The 3317-nt window shown below is 43.2% G+C and overlaps 1 long non-coding RNA gene across 1 annotated transcript; it reads right to left on the bottom strand.

Annotated features, from left to right (window-relative positions):
* Positions 1–274: 274 nt before the first annotated feature.
* LOC102192208 (uncharacterized) lies at positions 275–1685 on the bottom strand. The gene is made up of 3 exons (XR_312582.2): positions 1632–1685; positions 941–991; positions 275–667 (listed from the first exon to the last, which is right to left on the bottom strand). It is a non-coding gene; the product is annotated as an uncharacterized LOC102192208 (long non-coding RNA).
* Positions 1686–3317: the final 1632 nt, after the last annotated feature.

Here is a 3317-nt window from a genome sequence, read left to right on the forward strand (position 1 = left end):
CTGTCCACACTGCGACGCAAACGCACTGTCTTCAAATGTATTCGTTTTCGAGAGCGTTTTCAAAATGCTGCGTTTTCCTTTGGGGGAAATGCCATCTCAGTGTGGACGGGAGGCCAACACAGAGAGAAAACGATGCGTTTTAAAATAAAAACGCATTAGTGTGGACGTAGCCTTAGTGTTACCAGTTAACCTAACCCCACTAAGTGCATGTCTCTGGACTGTGGGAGGAAGCCAAAGTACCAGAGAGAACCCACACAGACATGGTAGAACATACAAACTCCACACAGAAAGACCTGATGGTGGAGTCGAACTCAGGACCTTCTTCTGTGAAGCAACAGTCCTAACCACAGTGCTGCCTTAAAAACCTGAGACAAGATGAGAGATTTCAAGAAAGGAAAAAACAGGAGAGAATCTGAGTCAGAAATAACACACATAAAAGTCGACAGAGGTTAATGTGGTTTAAATCCAGGGAGTAGTTTAAACAGGTCTCTGATGTTGGGGAGGTCTTGTTGTGGAGGGGCAGTCACAGTAGAGACCCCGCCTCTTCTGTGCTCTAATCTGGAGCTCAGCAAAGTGACGAGCATTTGGTTCTTCTATTTTTCATCGTCCTTCAACACATCACTATGGCTGACCATTCAGCAGATGAATTTCTTCAGCATTCTCCTCTCTGTGTAGACAGACAGACACAGACTGAGCTATAGACTCTACAGCTTAACCATGAGTCTAAACTAAACCTGCAGGTCCTCTGGTGTCCAAAAGAGGCAGCAGTGAGTCAGGATAGTCTCAGCTTTAGCACAGTCGTATATATATCTACAGCAGTGTTTATCAGAGACACTGGACTTCGTGTTTTGCATCCATGAAACACAACAAGCTGACAGACGGTTTCATCTTCATCCTCCAGCTCCTCCTCCAGTTTCAACTACATAAACATCAGACTCACCCATCTAAGTTCTCCAACATCACAGGAGCATTTTCACCTTCTAACTCATTTCTGTGAAGACAGAAGACAGACAGTCACAGGTGGATCCAGACTGAGGATCTCTGCAGTGTTTGGACCTGAGCTGGACAAACTCAGCTTAAACCTGCAGTTCCCCTGACATCCAGCAGAGGCATCAGTGAGTCAGGATGAAGTCTCAGCTTTGGCATAGTCGTATATCCGGTCTTTAAGCGATGACTGATGAACCATGCTTCCACGCCCAAACTACTCTGCGTTTATTAAGGCTGTTGTGTTTTTAACATTTTTTAAGGTTTTGTATTTTGTTTTATGGTACTGTTCACTGTCGGCCGTTCTCGGTTTTCATCATCACTGTTCATTTTAAACCTCAGTTTTTAAAACCTTACGATGTAACTACAACCCAGCCAATGCAGCAGTATATTAATGACTAACATCGTTAAATTTAATAAATCTTGTTTTTATGGATGCCTGGATGTTAAACTTAATTGTTACACCTGGTAAAGCAGGCACACCGAGGGCCCGGAAATGGCTAATGACGTCAGACTTAAAGACAGGACAGCTGTGTTTATCAGAGACACTGAACTTCCTGTTTTACAACCACGAAACACAAGAAGCTGAACAGATTGTCTCTTCACTCAAAATCTTCCGCTTTAAACAACATACACATCAGACTCACCCATACGTGTTCTTCACCATCTTAGTTAATGCGTCACTTAGCCTCCACATGCTGTTGAGACAAAAGACAGACAGTCACAGTTGGATCTAGACTGAGGATCTCTGCAGTGTTTGAATCTGAGTCGGATAAACCCATTCTAAACCTGCAGTTCCTCTGGTGTCCAGCAGTGAGTCAGTCCTAATAGACCAAATAAACATGTTTACAGTACTGAACTAAGGGGTGTGGCCTCTTTGACTGACAGGTAGATGGACAGGATACAGGTTCATTCCTCTACTGCTACTAACCAAACCTAAAAGGTTGATTCTGTGATTGTTCATGATTCAACCTCATGTCTGAGCTCTGATTGGTCCACTAAGAAGGAAGTTCCTTAGTCTGCTCTATTGAAAAAAATTAAAGTCCACACACACCCACTGCACTCCTCCATATCAGCACACAAAAGTATTACTACATACCGTACTTTTCGGACTATTAGTCACACGTAAAATCCTTTAATGTTTTCAAAAATCTGTCAAAATGTTTTAGTACAACTTTGGTAAGCTACGAAGTCACACCACTTGATGGATTGTCGGAGCATTACGGCTACCATAGTCAGGAGTCTTACGGAGTAATATGTACCATGCTTATCTGACTGTTGTTGTTTCACTTAATGCACCTTATAGTCAGAAAATCAAGTACATAGATTAATAAAATGTTATATAGATTATTTAAAGTAAATAAATTAAACATACATTCATGCCCCCCCAGGACAAGTCAGCAGTGATTATGTTCAAAACTTGGTCAAAGCTGGTTTTATTCTTGCTCTCAAACCATCTTGGACTCTGTGGCTCCTTTAAAAACCAGGCAGCCCAAGGCTAAACCTGAGCCTTGGTTTAATGAGAGCACTCGTGCTGTTAAGAGGGAATGTCATCGAGCAGAACAGAGGTGGAAAAAGGATAAACTGCAGGTGTCATTTCAAATTCTCAAAGACTGCTGGCATCGCTACCAGAACACTGTTAAATATTATTTACTAATTAATACTTAATACTAATAATTAATAATTATTATTATTATTAATTATAATAATACTCCACCAAATGTCTATTTGGAAGTTTCTTCCAAATAGATTCCAAGCTGGCGGCGCGTGAACAACGCGAGGCTCAGTGTCTCTCCAGAATCTGCTATTTAGCGGTTTTTTATCTACTTTTAACCGGATTATTCGTCCAGAATTGCTGTGCGTTGCTGACCTACAGCAGACAAGAGCTTCTGGACATCTGGACTCACAACTCCAACAGTTTTATCACCGATCTCCGACTCATCCCAGAGATCTCCAGAACACCGGAGGCTGCCCACTCTCCCCGGCCGGGCGGAAGTGCACGCAGACGGCGCCGAGATCGTAAACAAAGGCGAGGTAGGCGCGGAGGGCTACGGGCTAAGCTAAAGCTAACACCACACCGGCTGCCTTTACCCAGTATTTTTCTCGCCAATGTCCGTTCTCTGGCAAACAAAATGGATGAGATACGGCTCTCCATCACTAACAACAGACGGATTATGGATTCAAATGTCATGTTTTTCACCGAAACATGGCTGAACAACAGCTGCCCGGACAATGCTATCGAGTTAGCAGGACGCCACACACACCGAGCCGACAGGCTAGCAGATGACTCCGGCAAGACCAGAGGTGGAGGTTTGTGCATTTATATTAACAAT

The sequence above is a fragment of the Pundamilia nyererei genome, unplaced genomic scaffold (assembly GCF_000239375.1).
Source record: "Pundamilia nyererei isolate P.nyererei 1_Seehausen unplaced genomic scaffold, PunNye1.0 scaffold02266, whole genome shotgun sequence".
Lineage (NCBI taxonomy): Eukaryota > Metazoa > Chordata > Actinopteri > Cichliformes > Cichlidae > Pundamilia > Pundamilia nyererei.